Raw genomic sequence first — 18,172 nt, forward strand, 5'->3', positions numbered from 1 at the left:
TTAAAATTCAATTGGGCCCCCACACATCTTCAGCCGGCCTGCCATGCACCCAGTGACACAACATAACATTCACAAACTTAAAGGGGTAGTCCAGCTAAAAATTGTATTTAAAAAATAGATGGGCAACATTAAAAAAATACTAGCACTTTTTTTTTTAAACTTCCTATGTAAAATTTGGAGCTATTCAAGCTCAAAATTCGCAAAAGCAAGCACATGGGTGCATCCATTTTGTGAAATGGATGCCCGCCTGTGCTGGCTTTTGCGGCACTAATGAAGGAAAAGCCAGCCAGCTGTAGTAAACAAAAGCTACCGCTGGGTGGCTTTTCCTTCATTGGTGCTGTACGTGGAGGACGGGGACCGGAGACCAGAGCAGGAATGCTGCAGCTGAATCTCGGTAAGTGCTATTTATTTAAAAAATAAAAAAATAAGCACTAGCTGTGTTTTTTTTCCAAAGTTTTCTGGGCTGAAATAAAACTGCAGCTTTAAAAACGTATTTATGTTTGCAGTCGCTTTTGAAGCTACCGCACACATAAATACAACGTTATTGTGTTTGAAAACGCTGCGGTTTTATTTCTAAGTTTTCCGGGCTCCTCCTTTTTTAAAAAAAATAAATAGCACGTACGGAGATTTAGCTGCAGCTTTCCTGCTCTGGTCTCCGGTCCCCGTCCTCCGCGTACAGCACCAATGAAGGAAAAGCCAGCCAGCGGTAGCTTTTGTTTACTACAGCTGGCTGGCTTTTCCTTCATTAGTGCCGCAAAAGCCAGCACAGGCGGGCATCCATTTCACAAAATGGATGCGCCCATGTGCTTGCTTTTGTGAATTTTGAGCTTGAATAGCTCAAAATTTTACATAGGAAGTTTAAAAAAAAAAAAAGTGCTATTTTTTTTTTAATGTTGCCTATCTATTTTTTAAATAAAACTTTTAGCTGGACTACCCCTTTAATTCCGCTAGAACAACAATACATTATTTATTATTCATTCAGACACAAAAGTCAACAAACATATGCTTGCGCACACTCTCACTCACACACAGATGCACCCAGCACCTCCACTGACATACACTGTGTGCACACAACATTTATATGTACATTTACAATAACACATGGAAACAGTGGCACAATTTCCATTGAGCACACCAGACTTTATCACCCTGTGATACCTGAAATTTTGGGCTAAATTGACTTGACCTAGCTGAACTATAAAGCCATGGCCGAAGGACCAGATTCAATGGAATGTCAGCAATTAGCCTGATTTTTCCCTTTCATTCTAAGGCAGAAACCATTGGTTAATGCAGAGCAGTGGATGACCAAGTATAATTGGTATAGATTTTTAAATGCCATTTATCTCCAAACGTGGGTTTCACACAGCACTGTCATGATGCCTACCCTCAAGGAGCCAGACCGGGCCCAGCAACCCCAGAGGCAGACATCATGTTGCCGAGAGAAGTCCCAGCGGCCCCAGGTAGGGGCCCTTTGGGCTCAGTCCTCGCGCCTCTGGCGCCAGGCTCATGTTGGCCAACAGTCCAGGCGCCATAGGCGCCAGGCTCATAAAGGATGACTTTGTGTTAAAAAGTGCTTGGTGTGAACTTACCTGATGCAGACCGTGCTGCAACATCTAGGCCACCTAGAGGCCTGAATGGGACTATTTTACCTATGGGACTACTTTACCACACGGGTGTGGCCGGAGGAAGAATACATACCTTAGAGGAAGAATACATACCTGGAACTACTTTGAAGGCTATTTAAGCCACGCCCAAGCAGCAACTCACGCTTCACATTGTTCTGCACCTAGCAGCTGGACGCTCACCGTGTCTGCTCCTGCATCCGGACTCCAGCCACGCCCGACAGCATCCTGGAACACCTGTAAAGGGAGAAGAGAGGAGAACAGGAGAAAGAAGAGACATTACCTGCTTAATCCGCATTCCAGAGTCATCTCGCCGACAATCGTAAAGGGAAGACATTCATTTTTAAAAGCACATCGCATAGCTCGCTGCAGCGCAGCATTCCACTCACCTTTACTAGGCGCCTTCTTGCCCATCAGCGAACATCTGGATCTTCTGCCGCATTTCAGCACCTAAAGGAGAAAAAGACAAGAACAAAGGTGAGCTAGGGAAGAGAATAAGAAAGGCTTAATTTCCACCATAAAACTTACCTGTTGGGTCAATCCCTCTTCACTTCGGGTCTGCGCCGTTTCTTCGGCATTTCCGAACCCCGGCCCCTAAGGGGAAAAAGACACAAGCATTAGTGCATTAATGCCAGAACACTAGAGGAACCACTCATCAAAAACTCACCAGAATTTTCCTTCGACGGTTCCATTCCCTAACTCGGAATCTTCATTCAGCACCTGAAATAGAGAAAACAGACAATGGTTATTTAAAGCTTGAACTTGCAACAGAATTCTTACGACACCTTACCGGAAAAGTCAAGCGAACCTGAACTCTCACCAATCCGAAATCCAGTGAAGTAACTGGATAACAACGCGCCCCTGCATCAGAAGCAGGATGGAGAGCTCGTCCTTTCAGACCCTAAGAAGGATATTTCTACGAGCCAGACAAGCCAGATTTGGGGGTCCGGTCCATTCCATCTTCCGAGTCCTGCGCATCACCCTAGAAGAGGCCACAGCAATCCAAACCAGGCCAGCGCCTCCGTGGGAGTCAGGTGAGCGTTACAAGCACCTTATATGTCTACATACTGATAGAATATTTTTCTACAATATTCGGACTGATTAAAATTAAGGTATGTTTTCCTGTGTTCAAATGGCTCCAAGCCATGGAGTACCAAGTGGGAGAGTCGCAAGGGGGTGGTCAAGTTGCCCCCCCATAGCTCTTTTAAGAGCCAGACCAGGATATTTGTCATTGGGACACCTCTCCCATTCGGCACCTCAAAGAGGGTGCCCAACGGCAAAAGTGTCCTGCTGGCAGGTCAATGTGTGCTGAGCAATTCCTGCTCAACATGCTCATTGTCCTGGCAGCAGGACACTTTACTAGTTCCGAATGGTAGCAGTGTCCCGCTGCCAGGACAATGTCCCAAGGAGCTCTGGGCAGCAGAGGGTCCTCACGTTGCTCTGTATCAACAGAGTATTACAATGTGACCCATTAGGCCCTGATGGAAGGGAGGGGGGTACTATTAGCAGGGACTTTTGTTCCTATGGGAATGGGAGGGAGTGATCAGAAGTGAGAATAATGTTGCATGCTTTATGAAATGATGACCATGGCTTTAAAACCCAAGGAGGATTTGTTAGGCTCACATTAATCTGCATGCTATTGTGACTTTGCATGCAGAATGGGGAGAATGAAACTAAAGCCATACTCCCACTGCTCAACATATTTCTATGACAATGTATATAGTGTATGGTTAGTTTACTATGAAAGGCTAGTTTATTATGTAATGTGGATTGCTTCCAATGCATTGCTATAAATCATTATGTTATATGTATTATAGAAATAATAAGCACATGAAATGTAAAGCAAAACCTTAATAAATGTCTACATCAACTAAGCCAGGAAAGATGTGCACGGTTGCTTAAATTGCCCACATCCCATTTTCACCATTTAACCAAGTGTTTGATCCTGAGCATATTATTTAATCATATTGTGCCGTATCTGCAGCTCTGTAAGTGATTCTGATTCACTTCAAAGCTTATGTTATTGTATCATGCTATTATAATGGGAAAGCCTAATTACTATAGAGTTGCTCTAGATATAACAGTAGTGCAATTTAGGTACTTTGCACCACAAAGTTATTTCTCACTTGGCTTATTTATGGCAATTTATTCTAAAGTCACTTCCATGGTTCCTCCAAGTATCAAAGACTGCAACATCCTTTTCTGTGAAGTCACTTCTGTTGGTGCAATCCATATGCCAATTAGGAAGTCTGCATGCATTTTGCCTCAGAGGGCTTGGGCAGAGCTCCCCAACAAACATACACAGACACGATTGAAACATTTTTCTTTTTTGAAGTACCTCTGCTCTGCTTTCGAGTGCTGCCCGGGCCACGTCTCATGTTACACCGACCTAACCTCTTTGCATTCACGTGCCTCCAGACAGAAACCAGGAAGCTGAATGAGCTTCCTAGTTCCCGTCTGTGTGTCACGCGAAGCCGGAAAGTGATGCCCTGTGCCGCTGTCCCCTGGAAGTGTTGCTGCTAGCGTGACAGCACAGACGCCAGGCCCTGCAACACCCAGTTCAGCACCCTGGCTGCTGACTGAGTCAGGCCAGCCAGGGTGAGGGACAGAGCCCAGCAGAGCATCCCAGCCCTGAATGGGTTGCAGCACGGCTTCTAGGCATCTTTGCATTATGTAATGAGGCAGCGCAAGTCCTGCTATGCACCCCAGCCGTGCTTGCGCTGTCCAATTACATAATTGATGATTGCGGCACCCCTGCCGTCCCTCCAAAAAGGCATGCCACAGAAGTTAGGGGGACCAAACCCCCTGTCCCCCCCCTATAATTACGCCCATGAAAACAACGTGTCACGTGTGTGTTCACCAGAATGTGTAACCCATGGCAAAACCCTAGATGTACCACAGTTTACAGCAGTGTTGCAAACCATTTGCAAACCTGATGTTTGTATGGGGTTCACACAACATGTTGACGAGCGCACATTTTGTTTGCAAAGTGTTTTAAAGGATATAACCTATGAGAAATCTGCATTTAGTATGCTTTGCAAATTCATAAGCCAAAGAGACCATGAGGTTTTAAAAGTTTGCAACTGTTTAGAAAAGCATAAAAGCAAGGTTTCGAACAGTGTTGCAAACCTGATGTTTGTTTGGGGTTCACCCAACATGTTGACGAGCGCACATTCTGTTTGCAAAGTGTTTTAAAGGATATAACCTATGAGAACTCTGCATTTAGTATGCTTTGCATATTCATAAGCCAAAGAGACCATGAGGTTTTAAAAGTTTGCAACTGTTTAGAAAAGCATAAAAAGCAAGGTTTCGAACAGTGTTGCAGACCATTTGCAAACATGTTGATGAGTGCACCTGAAGTTTGCAAAATCCTTCTGTTTTGTAAACCAGGTAAACCTAATGTGTAAACAAATTCTACAACTTGAAGTCAAAATGGATTTGCAAAACTACATGGTTTGCGCATTTGTAAACCATCATTTAAACGAAAGTTTCACAAAATAGTTTGAAGCATGTAAACCTGTGCAAACGTGTAGTTTGCACTGGTTTACATGTATTTTACAATAGAAGTGAACTCAGAATGGTAGATGTATCTACCATTCAGTGCTTCATGGACGTTCCTCGAAGGGATTGCATGTGTAATTCTTTCACAATGCAAATTAGAATTTCTAACATGGTTACTGTCTCCCCCCCCGCCCCCCGAAGGGTCTATGGATTTAGCTCCATCGGTTTCCAGTGTCATCCTTTTTAAGTTGTTGTAAAGATTTTTAAATGGAAAACACTATAGATATACTAGTAGGACTTCACATTTAAAACTATAATCTATGGCTTGCAGTTTTATGTGCCGTATGGATGAACTTTGCTAATTTCTCAGATTGAAGCTACTTCACCACTGCCAAGTCATGTCTCATGACCCCTGCTTGAAGAAAGCACACACGCCTTTGTGGCATTGACCTGCTATTATTGAACACACATTTCTACCGGAATACTCAGAAAAGTTTCAGACGTGAAGAGAAGCACACTAAAATACATGTTAGCACATTCTCCTTGATGTGGACATTTGCTTTTTTACTTGTATACCATTATCCACATTGATGGAAAGGATTTCTTCTCTCCAAGTTGTTTTGGTCACGTGTTGGAGGGTATACGGTCTTTGTTTATTTCTGATGTCGTTACAACGTTAAACCATCATGAAAATGTGCAAGAAATCCAGGCAGACCAGAAGATTTTAATATTGTTAATTCATGGAAACAAACTTGTATTGTCTCTGTATACTAGTTAATATAACATTAAAAATATGATTTGGTTAGATGTTTGGTTTATGTAATTAGTCATTTGATTTGTGTTAATGTGTTTGTTGGAGTGTTTCATTCATATCATTTTTATTTCTTGCTTTCAATAAAAATTGGAATGTTATTTTCATATTTTAAATGATCAATTTAATAACTGCAAGCAGGAACGGAGCCATTTATGAAGAATACAGTACGATTGCATTCCTAGGATGTCCCAAATCAATGTTTTTAATGCGTGAGATCATTACTGCCTTTTACACAAAACAGCTATATATTTTCTTTGATCTTTTTAACTAGGTTACACGTTCTAATACAGCTGAAGTCATGAATACCTGTGCAGCATTTCGCAACATATTGGCCTTCAGAGGATCGTCCTTGTTTTACCAATTTGCTACGATATTTGTCTCAATTTACCCATCGCTACCTCTGAGAGCACCTCCTCTGGTACCACATTCTCCATTTCTTTCAGTTTGGAACGCTCCCACAGAACATTGCCTGACACATCATAAGACCAGCCTGAATCTCCAACTGTTCCATCTGGTCGGTAGTCCAAAGAAAACCGCCACCAATCAGGCAATCTCTCTGTTCTACCTTGATAGACTGGGCTACTATCCTTACATTGATGAGGTCACGGGAGAGTCCTTCAATGGAGGGATCCCTCAGTTCATTCCCTTCACCCATCATTTGAGAAAAGCGGCTGCTGACATAAGGCATTACATACCATCCGCACAAGTAGCCGGGCTGGCTGTGATTGACTGGGAGGAATGGAGACCATCCTGGGTTCGAAACTGGGCATCAAAAACTGTGTACAAAAAAACACTCTGTTCAATTTGCTCAATTAAAAAACAACACTTTAACAGCAAAGCAAGCTCATTCAATTGCCAGAGCTGAATTTGAGAAGGCAGCCAAGATAGTCATGCAGGAAACTCTCTTGATTGCTGAATTAGTGAGGCCACATCAGCAATGGGGATACTTCCTCTTCCCCGAATGCTACAATTATCACTATAAAGAGGACCCAAAAGGATATACTGGACATTGCCCACACGTCGAAAAGAAGAGGAATGATGAACTTCAGTGGCTCTGGCAGGCGAGCAGTGCACTTTACCCTAGTATTTACCTGGAGAGTGTACTAAAATCCTCACCAAATGCCGCACTTTACTCACGGCACCGGATCCAGGAAGCAAAGAGGGTTTCCACCGTCCGAAGTAAAGACGCGCCTCTGCCAATTTATGTTTACACGCGACCAGTGTTCACAGATGACCCACTAACATTTCTCACTCTGGTAAGTCCAACAGCTTGTTAGCATCAGTGCTAATTTGGATGTTTTGTCTAAAGTAAAAAGGCAAGCTGGATTTCAATGGGCAGCAGATGTTTACATGTTTGGGGGTTAAAAGTTCGGCCAAAACCCCCAAGAGTCTAAAGTACATGATAGAATTTCTATGCCAATGTGAGATGACCCACCATCCTCTAGGTAAGAGGAGCCCTCCACCATCGATGTGGCTCTGGCCCCTCCCCCACATACATCCAATTGTTGTATTTGTGCTTGTATGCACATGAAGCGTGTATGGCTTTCATAGACATTGAAAATATTCGGATCCACTGTAAATTATAAATAGGATGATTGTTACACTCAATGCAGAATCGAATGACCATCCACTCATTAAATCTCGTAAATTTCAAGGCGCAATTGCGTCATGTGCATTCAGTTTTGATTTCAGTACATGCTGACAGGTGATGGCTCATGTTTTAGCCCCACACCCATTCAAGGTAAACGGGAGAAAGAGGTGTATTCTGAAGAACTGAGACTAAACTGATTTGCCTCATAGCACCAGCATAATAAATCCCAAAGGAGAGTAGATAGAGCATGTACTAAGGGATATCTGTGAAAATGTCGGAAAAGAAAAACCGATGGAGAAATGACCTCATTTCTTTGACCGAAAAACGAAAATTTCTTGTTGCTTTTTTTTATATCTTGTTTTGTTTTAACAATGCGGGGCGGGAATCCTCCCGCACCAACCCCACCCTAACCTATACCCTTACTCCACCCCCCACCTAATATTTACTATACATATACAAAAATACCTACCATTTTTCGGTCTAAAAAAAGGTCATTTCTCCTTCCCTTTTTTTGCATTCGTTTTTTTTCTACGGATTCCTGTACTAAGATTGACTAAATATAAATACGTGCTGTATCGACGGGCTGTAAAGATCATAGTGCATATGCTGTCGCGTGTAACGCCGTTAATGGATAGCAGACAGTGCCTCTACTGGAGGAGAAGCAGTCACGAAGCTCCAATCTGGAGATCATGTATCATAGCAGACACTAGTTGTACACCTTGATGCTTTGCACTATATAGCCTGTCTACATTGTTTGCTGCAGGGTCATGCCATTACCATACTCTCTTATCTAGCATGTTTCATTTGACCAAGCTACACTGTCCATTGCACATTTGATGATACAACTGTATTTCCAGGGCGATCTAGTCAACACCATTGGAGAAAGTGCTGCCCTGGGAGTCTCCGGAATTATCATGTGGGGCGATCTTGGACTAGCAAAGAATGCGGTACGTCATCATTACTGGGAATGCTTCTTTCTAATGTCTTTTCATCATTTGAAAAACTGGCCTCAAAGATTGAGTAATATTGTCTAGCTATAAATGTGTTTAAATAAGAACAGACTTATTCAGTCAAGCCAGAAGCACATAAATCCAGCAATCAGCCCAGACAGCCAGATAAGTCGCCATCACAGCGTGAGAAGCCCATTGGAAGGCAGAGATAACAGCCAGGAAGCTAGAGCGGCATTGTCTCATAATTATATGGCAGCATCCTTCTTTGCAGATTGCCCAGAAACAGTATTTGGACTGAATGGCCTTAGTAGGGCATTAAGTGGCCCTGCTACAAAAACAAGGCAGATTTGTTCTTCTTCTTGGGTTTTATGAACATGACAAACTGTATAACCACTGTCTGGGGACAAGGCCCCCTTAATCTTAATGTACGTAAACGCAAATTGTTCTGCTAATAAGCCATGACGTCTGTTAATGACATTCACTGTATTTACAGCAGGGAAGGATATTGTCTCCAATGTCTGGAGGTAACGTCGAGCGCTTCAATACTAACAGAGGAAAGGAGTCTTTAGAAATGAAAGTTGATGGAAGTTGCAAATAAATGTGCTATTTAAACAATAATTCTGAATAGAAGATAACATATCTATACATGTAGTGAATTGTGGCATCACTCACTTATTTTGCTGCTCTGCATTAATTTACTGATAATAGTCCACCTGCGCCACATTTACAAACACTTCTTCAGAGTGGTCTCTGAATTAGCAGTTAATCTCCCGATAGGAGATGGTAACTTCTAGATAGACGGGCCTGATGTTGCAGCCACAAAAAATACCTTATAGAAAATCTCATGGCACTTTGTTTCGTTAAAATAAGCATTGGCTAAAAGTGTTGTATGAGAGATAGCCTTGACATATTATTGTGCTGGATGAGCAAGGACTTGGCCGTCCTCTACTACTCAATTCCCTCGTTGGACAACGCTGCTTTTATATCTTCATTCCAAACCACACAGACCTCAGAAGTATCTACCCAAATGGAGATATCTTATGGTCAACAGAAACCAGAATCTTATTAGCGGTGGTCCCTTCAACACATCATAAACTAACTCCAGACTTGTTCTCACCTATTTGCAATGGCTTCGCTTCATAAAAGACAGATCAATTGTTTAGGGTCTCAAGCATCATTAAAACAAACCAGCTACGCATACCCAGTTGGCTGCAAAAATACATAGCTAAGCTTTTTAACTACCAGCTGGAGAGAAAATGGCGGCCTAGCAATAACATTACAGCTACGCAGGCAAACCTGACTCAAGGCCACAAATACTGTAATCAAGCCAGAGAAAACTAACATGTAAATATGCTCCTGATGCCCCAATTTCCACAAAAGAGTTTTGAATCTCAAAGGAGGTTCTCCATAGCACAGAAACTCCAAAATGTCCTCCGAACTGTGCTCAGAAGCATCATTTAGAATTTACTCATGTTAGTGGAATGTACGCCTTCTGGCACACGGCTGTGTAACCTGCAGCTCTTCAGATGTCTGGGACTATGAATCCCATGATCCCTCCAGGACAAAAATTCACCAAAAAGGCCAAGGGTAGTGGAAGTGACCTCTTCAGTCTGATGAAATCACAGCAAGTGATGACACATGACCTTTGCTCATAATGACCTTATGGAATGCGGTATCGGCAATGAAAAAACTCCAATCCGGCTTCTGCTCACATCACTCTACTGAAACGGCTCTCTTGGCAGTCTCTGATTCTCTTCTCTCTCCCCACTGCTCTCTCCCCACTGCTCTAAACTATCTTCTCAGTGTCCTTGATTTGTCGGCCGCCTTCGATACGGTTGACCACACTATCCTTCTCTTTATCGTCCTGGCTTTCTTGACTCTGTTCTGTGGATTGGTTTCGCACCAATTGCACTCTCCCCATCTCCTGGGCTGGTAACTGCTCATCATCTATCCTCTCGTATGGTGTTCCCCAAGGCTCTGTCTTGGGCCCTCTTTCTCTCTACACTACTTCTTAGGCATCAATTATCACCTATATGCTAATTCCCATATTCTGCTTTCCTTTTCTTCCTGGTTTGACTATTCATTCTTCTCGTTCTACCCGTTGCTTTCCATCCAGTGTTGGATGTCCAAACATTGCTTTCACTTCAATCCTTCTAAGACCGAGGACCTTTTCTTCCCTGCTTCTACAATGTCTCCATTGTTCTTTATCGATTTCATTTCCCCCTCGGTCATCTTCATTTCTTCTTTGGCGCGTAATCTCAGCGTTATTTACTCTGCTCTCATATGTCATCTACCGCGTTCCTGTCACTTGCATCTTTTTAATATCTGCAATGCTTGTCCATTTCTCACCTTCCAGGCTACTACACATCTAATTTCTTAGTCTTTTCTTGTCTCGTCTGTTCTTTCCTTCTTCTTGGCCTCCCACCTACCAACTTGCTCCTCTCCACTCTATAATTCCTCGGTTTGCATTTGTGGTTTACCCCCACCCCGCGGTTCCACTTCTGCTGTCTTGCATTCCCCACATTGACTATCCTTTGAATCACGCTTGATTTCCAACTTTCATCGTCTTGTTTTTAAATGTCTTCATGGTTTAGCACCATCTTTGATTTCATTTTACTCTGCTCCTCGTGCCCTTCGCTCTCACTTTTCTTATGTCTGTTGCTCGTCCTCCCTGTGCATCCTCTCATTTTTACTCACTCACTCCTTGCTCCTAAGCACTGGAATCTCCTCCCTTCAATCTTTGTTCTATTTCTTCTCTGCCTCTTTTTAAATCCAGTCTTAATTCTCATTCTTCTATCCATTAGAATTTTTATGTTTTAACGTAATTTCTACCGTATTCTTCGTGTTGGAAGGTGCTTAGGTGTGAAGCGCAATAACAATTCAATAAAAATACAATATATTTAAAGACAATACAACTTTTAAATACCAGCCGTACAGTAGCAAGGCTAGTTCCTTGTTATGCCAGGGGTTGCAGTAATGGTATCCCCTGGGCATACCCAGCAGAACTTTCAAAAGCCAGGACCACTGCCTTTATATGCCAATACATCCTCATATCAGTATGTGCAGTCAGCCGGCGGGTTCTAGTCTCACGTGCCTGGGATAGACCTCATACGCAAGATACAGCTTTCTCTGCCCGGCGAAATGCCAATGTATGCTAAGCACACTCCACTTGCTAAGGTACTGGCCTCATATCCACTTCCAGCCCATTTTATCTTAAACTGTGGTGCCTCAATTCATGGTACATTGGCAGCCGAGCACACAGGGTTCCTAAACCGCCAAACACATGACAAAGTTGACATGTCACAGACCTAGCTACCTAAAAATATAACTGTGTCTAGCACTTAATGACAAAGTACTGCTCTTCTAATGTAAATTAGTGCTCAAGGTAATTATATTCAATTGAAGTTTGAAGCGATGATGGGATGAGTTTCCAGATTGCGCCAGCAGACACCAGAGGCCAGTGCTCAACTGGCAGAGCTCTCACATGTTCAAGTTGGAAGCTGAACTGTTCCATCAGAGCACCGTTACAGATGTAGCCTAATTATTTTTTCAAGTTTAAGAATTTGCATTGAATAGGTCCCCATTACCGTTCTAGAGCACATGCTAACTTGATATCCAGAGGAACAGGAGCCAGGCATCTTAAATTGCCATGTGTCATAGTTTGCTCAGTCCTTGTTTTCTTTGTTGCTTTCTTTCGGGCTAGACGGCTCCTTTTGGGGAGGGACCAAGCCTGATTTGCATATGGTATTCCCCATTCTGTAATGGCCTGGCAGGTGCAGAACGATGTCTGGAGGGTTGCCTATAGTGATGGCAGATGTTAAGATGCATTGTAAACCTTCCAGCCACCACCTCTTGTGTTTTACTGTAGAATTAGGAATGACTATACACATTGATAGTCATCCTGGGTTACTCTGGCAACACAAGCTCTTTGCTTACTGAATTTTAACAAGAGGTTCCCCATTTGATTCTCTTCTTTTTATATTCACAGAGAAGTTGTAGAACCCTTGATGAATACATGAGGCATGTATTCAATCCGTACATGGTGAACGTGACATTGGCAGCAAAAATGTGCAGTGAAGTCCTGTGCCAGGGTAAGGGGGCCTGCACCCGGAAACATTGGAATACCAACGATTACCTGCACCTGAACCCGCAGAACATCGCCATCAGGACAGGAAGACATGGGCAGATTTCAATCATTGGGCGCCCGACCATGGAAGACTTTCATCAGCTGGCAGAGAAATTTGATTGCAGCTGTTATGCCGGCAATATGGACTGCAACCACCGAGGCAGCATTCACATACCCAGCCACGCCCACATCTGCATATCGCCAGGCATCTGTGTGAAAGCAGGACCAGGTAACAACGCAAGCACTTTCAGGGGTGTTGACATCTAGTATGTTAATGCAAACAGATGTAAGTCTGTTATGCTGAGGAATTTCCAGTGTACGAAACAACTGCTGGCTACTGCGATGTCACAAGAATCTATTCATTGTTGGTTTGTTATAATAATGTGACGTCAACAACCTGCGATCGCACCACCACAGTGCACATTGAGACCGTCTTTCCTGTCATTGAAGAGAAGGTTTGTATTAAAATGGTCCAACGGTGGTACTTTCAGGTTAGGATGTGCAACACTGCCCACATGCACATGCCACATCCACAAAAGGTGGGCTGGAACAGATTATGACATGTAGCTGCAAGAAAACATAACACGTAAAATCACACAACATCTTGGTACAACCTATGCCTGTAAATGCACGTAGTGCGTTTAAACAACCACATCATGGTGCAAGTCTACCCTTTGTTCTTGCAGGGTGGGGTGGGGCAACGTGTGCTGTAAATGCCAAACAACTGACATTGCACCAGTACCAACCAGTGATGTGTATGTCCTGGGTGAAATCTACCCAAGTACATCCCAACAAGCTGGTGGTTCAACAGCAGAAGCAGAGATGTGAATCCAACCCAGGTTTTACGCAAGCATAGAATTCATGTTCTCCCTGTGGAACCAGTGGTCTGGACAGATCACCACCTTAGTGCCTTTTTATGCTGAGGCTTCCTGTTCCCTCCTCCAAAATCCCCCTGCACCGCGGTGGAACTGGCGCTCTGAGGAGCAGAAAGCCCTAGTGTGCATCATCCAAAAAAAATATCAGCAAGCTCTATAGTTAACCTGTCCTCACTGACCGAGAGGCTGAGAGCTGCGGCAAATGTAGTCACGCCCTTAAAGCTCACCCAACTCTGCAGGAGCCCTTCGAAACCATGGTTCTCTTTTGAACTCAAAGCAGCCTGCTTCAAGGCGAGAAAGGCCGAACGCAAACGGCGTCGCACCTATGGGGCGGTCGAGGAGGCAGTCTACTCTCAACTCATTAAAGATTATCATGCTGCCATTCTTGAAGCCAAGCACGCTTTTTTTACTGAAACAAATTGAAAATGCTCTAAACCAGCCCAAGGAGCTGTTCTCCATGGTCAAATCTCTGTCCTCCACTACTAACTCTACGCCCCAGGTTACGCCGACGCAGCTGCTTTGCGACTCAATATTCACCAAAATTGACAATATATGCACAGACATCCACCTGACACACCAGGGTGATGGCAGCATGGACCTCACTGAGGCTAGAGTGTGCTCCCAACATGCGTGGTCAGAATTCCCCACGTTCTCCGAAGACACAGTGGGTGAAGCGGTTATGGAGCTTAAATCGACTGCTCCCTCTGATACATTCCGATTACCTATCCTCAAGGACAGACATCATGCCTGGCATTGTTACATGGGTCTCCCAAGCAGTCCATCCCTCATGCCAATCCAGCTGCATCCCAGTAGAGCTTAAACAGGCCATCGGTATCCCTTTCTAAAGAATCTGTCACTGGACCGTTGGGTTCTCGCTAATTTCCATTGCATTTCCCTTCTGCCCTTTATGAAACATTTGGAAACTCTGGTGTCTCCCCTTCTTTTTTTGAAACCTCTGGGTCCTTTACCCCGTTCCAGTCAAGCTTGTGTCTGGGATGGGGCACAGAGAGTGTCCTAGTATCGGTGGTTGATGACATGGCCAGGCTGGTGGACGGCTGAGGAGTGGATGCCCTGATATTGTTAGATCTTTCAGCGCCATTCGACACTGTCAACCACCCTAACCTGCCTGTCCCTGGCAGGTCTCTCTGGGCATGTCAGGCCTGGTATTACTCCTTCCTGGCTGATAGGAGCCAATCACTTCCCCCACACCCCATTTTCCTCTTTGCTCCAGCCTGTGTCTTGTGGGGTTTCACAGGCACACGCCTTGTCCCCCATGCTTTTTAACATCTACATTCAGCCTCTTGTTGGACTTATCCGCTCCTTCGTGCTACTCATATGCTGATGACACCCAAATCGTGGTTCGTTTAGATCTCAACCGGGTGGAGATGTCATTGTGCTTGTGTCAGTGCCCGACTACCATGTGAGGTTGAATGAACAGCAACTGGCTGAAGTTGAATAGAGACAAGATGGAGGTCTTGGTAGTGGACTCTCTGCTTAATCCTACTCTTTGGAGTCCATCTTTGTGGCCTGCTGAACTTGGTGACTTTCCTATCCCAGGGACGTCATTAAGGATCTGTCTTTGACACTTTCAATGTCCCCTCAGATTGGTGCAGTCTGTAAGGCCGGCCACTTCAATCTCAGGATATTGCACAAGGGTCTACCATTTGTACCTAGTCACCTGCGACCTTTGGTAGTGGCCTCACTGGTTTTGAGCCGCATAGATTACTGCAATGCTCTGTTCCTGGCTCAACCAGTGGGGCTCATCCATCGGCTGCAGGTACTGCAGAATCTGGCGGCCTGAGTGCCTACCAATTCACTCTATGGCGCCCAAATTACCCCTGTTTTTCCTTCCCTCCTCTAGCTCCCAGTGTCCAGATGAGTCGAGTTGAAAGCTCTCTGTCTAGTACACCAGACTTACTACCAGAAAGGGGCAGATTTATCTGCGATAAGTTTTCCCCCTACCTCCTAGGTCGAGCTCTCCGTTCTGGCTGTGCTTACTTGGTCCTGGTCCCTAGGTTCCGTCTTTCCAGGGTGGGGGGGGCGAACATGCTCTATTGTGGATAGCAGGCTCTGGAACGCACTCCCCATCGCTTTCAGATGTACCTGGAACCATCTGGAATTCAGTCGTCTTTTGAAGACATTGCTCTTCTGGGCCAGGTATGGCTCAGCCATTCTATGTGCTCCTAGCGCCAAGGTGCCTTCTGGTAAATGAGCGCTATACGAAATACGATAACATAACATATTACTTTCTTCCTTCTTTTGGTGCTATTTCACCTCCTTCCTGTTTGTCTTCATCTCCTCTTTTCCTTCTCTCTCTCCTGCTTCCTTTCCGCCGCTCACAACTTGTTTGCGCCCCTTTCTTTTGGTTTCTTTCCCTCGTTTTCTTTCTTGCACTTTTGCTATCACTTTAATATGAACCACCCATCAACTTCAAGCTCCCACAGGCTAGTTATTTGCAGGTCTGCGATGCCGAGATCAGGGATATTGGATCCATACAGTAGAAAACAAGGGGATTGTGCTTTGCGGTAGAGCTGCTAAACCTTTGGGATTATACATTGAAGTATTTGGCTTTTTTGCCAACGTGGACACATGTTTGACTACCTCTTAAGGACGTGATGTGTGGGCGTTTTGATTTGTCAGTTGTAGGAAAATTGAAGCGCATGAAAACATCCTCATTCTTAGGGTGTTGCCGCACCTCGCCAGGCACACTTCAGTTCCCAAAGATACTTTGGCGAGTAATCTCGTGTGTAGTAAGCCGTCATGTTTTGGAACTGTGCCCATCTATTCCTGCATGCAAGCAGCAATTCCTCGCATCTCCTCATGAACAATGCCCTCAGCACGTGCATGCATGGTAGAGATTCGAGACGGTGTACACACTTGTGGCCAGTTCACTCCTGTGCAAATTGAGCGACCGTGGTTGGTTTAGCCAACACAGTAAAACTAGGCACAAGTGCGTAGATTCCACAGCACTTAATCTAAATGCACTATTGTATGCAGTGGGCATAAATGCCGTCAAACAGCATGCAAGCAAAACATGTTACTGCCCAAACACTATTCGACGTGAGTTTGACTGAGGCTAAAAACATTGAAAAGGCCAGCCGTGTAAAGGGACATTTGTGCTCTGGCCAGTGACAGCCCCGTGAGCAAAAATGACAGAGGGGCCCAGGTGGGCGGGTCATGGAGGCAGAACCTAGAGTGGCCAGAGTTACACAATGATGAACTTTAGGGACAAAAGCTACATGGTTTATTTATTTATTTATTTATTACAGTTTTCTGTGTTTCGGGGCTGCCTCTAGCTGGAGACAGCTGGGTCTCCTCACCAGGTTTTGCTGTCAATGCTGGTAATATTGAATGATTAAACCTGAAGCTAATGTTGGAAATTATAGGGTTGCAGGCAATGGGCAATAACAAGGCAATCTGAAGGGACATTACAGCAGGTGAAATCACGGGATAGTTCTTACAGCCAGAGGATCCATTCTGTGCATGTTCTCAGTGTTCTTACCCCCACACGCTTGAAATGTCATTGAACATCTGTCAGAACTTGTATCCTTAGTTCCCCTCCTTTCTAACTCCTCCTCACCTGAATCACTGGCGGAGTCTTCTTGGGGTTCCGTCTTCTTCTTCCTTCGTGTCTTTATGGTATCTTTACTCTTCTTTTGATGCAAATACGGGCGTGACTCCCCAGAGGCCACCGTGACCGGATAGAAACCAAATCCCAGAAGCCTCCCTGGAGTCAACCCACTATTCCAGGGGAAAAGCCGTAAGCAGAAAACACCCTGTGTGAATGGTCTTCTTCAGGTTGTATAGAAGAGTAGAAGCAAATTCGGCCTTCTCTTCAGTGTAGTATGCACTCTGGTATCGAATGTCCATACAGTAGTTCTCTCACAAATGCAAGGGTAAGATGGTAGGGACCGCAAGAGTACATAGAGAGAACAGAGAGATCTTGTCCAAAAGACAGTTCCAAGTAGCAGGTGGTGCCGAAGGAAATGAAGGTGCGCTACTGCAGATGTGAAGGATTTGTAGATAAGGCACACCAGGAGCACAGGATAATGGCCGGATGGTCGAAGAGCGCCAAGGAGGGCGAACCAACAACCCGGTAAGTAACAGCCTAGAAAGGATAGACTGCCACAAGAGAAAAAAGTCCAGGCGGAAGAAAACAGAGCAAGTAAAAAAGTAGGAACAGTATGAAATGAAAGGCAAGGCGAAAGTAAACAAGAGACGTAGAAGGGAAGGATAGATACAGAGACTGAGGAGTTAAAGAGCTTACCTCAAAGTGGGATTAACAAGGATCCAACCGTTATAAGGAAAGCTACCCGAAAAAGGTACGTAAGCCGCGGTGTAAAGAAAGTCGAAGAAGAGAGATGAATAATAAACTGGAAGCAATAATAGGTAGCGCTGGGAAGATACAAAAGTATTTTGATACAATGCATCGGAGCACTGGTGCGTTGTGCGTAAATACGTGCTGGTGGCCATCTTGGATGAGGCATAGACCGCCACACGAACCTTCCAGCATCCATGTTAGGTGTACCTCCATCGGTTCCAGACCTTCCAAGGTCGATGCATTACAACATCACAGACAAAGGAGTTCCCCCCTCTTTTAATCTCAAATCATACCAGGGGTTACCTTTTCTGCTTGTGACACTTGAAAGACCCCTTAACTCCAGCCCATCACCTCCATATCGCCTCCAGCCCC

The 18,172-nt window shown here is 44.5% G+C and overlaps 1 pseudogene; it reads left to right on the forward strand.

Annotated features, from left to right (window-relative positions):
* LOC138514647 (hyaluronidase PH-20-like) overlaps nucleotides 1-14,299 on the forward strand; it is a 28,453-nt pseudogene extending 14,154 nt beyond the window's left edge.
* The last annotated feature ends 3,873 nt before the right edge of the window (nucleotides 14,300-18,172 follow it).

This window comes from Ambystoma mexicanum, chromosome 12, assembly GCF_040938575.1.
Source record: "Ambystoma mexicanum isolate Mex_15411 chromosome 12, UKY_AmexF1_1, whole genome shotgun sequence".
Classification (NCBI taxonomy): domain Eukaryota; kingdom Metazoa; phylum Chordata; class Amphibia; order Caudata; family Ambystomatidae; genus Ambystoma; species Ambystoma mexicanum.